Consider the following 669-nt stretch of genomic DNA (forward strand, 5'->3'; position numbering starts at 1 on the left):
GCATGCTGTGGGGGGGGGTCAACCCCTTGGGGGGGGGGGAGGCCCCAAAAGTGCCATTTTTTGGCCCCAAAATGATGTTTTACCTCAAAATCTGTGGTTTTTACCCCAAAACTGTGTCTTTTCAGACCCCATAAGACCTCACTGAACCCCATAAAAGACCCCATTGAAAACACTGGACCCCAAAAGACCCCATAGGACCCCTATTGAACACACCAGACCCCATAAAAGACCCCATAGGACCCCATAAAAGCCCCCATAGGACCCCATAAAGACCCCATTGAACACACTGGATCCCATAGGACCCCATAAAAGCCCCATAGGACCCCATTGAATACACTGGACCCCATAGGACTCCATAAAAGCCCCCATAGGACCCCATAAAGACCCCATTGAATACACTGGATCCCATAGGACCCCATAAAAGCCCCATAGGACCCCATAAAGACCCCATTGAACACACTGGATCCCATAGGACCCCATAAAAGCCCCATAGGACCCCATAAAAGCCCCCATAGGACCCCATAAAAGCCCCCATAGGACCCCATAAAAGCCCCATAGGACCCCATAGAGACCCCATTGAATACACTGGATCCCATAGGACCCCATAAAAGCCCCCATAGGACCCCATAAAAGCCCCCATAGGACCCCATCAAATCCCCCATAAGACCC

Source organism: Coturnix japonica, unplaced genomic scaffold (genome assembly GCF_001577835.2).
Source record: "Coturnix japonica isolate 7356 unplaced genomic scaffold, Coturnix japonica 2.1 chrUnrandom492, whole genome shotgun sequence".
NCBI lineage: Eukaryota > Metazoa > Chordata > Aves > Galliformes > Phasianidae > Coturnix > Coturnix japonica.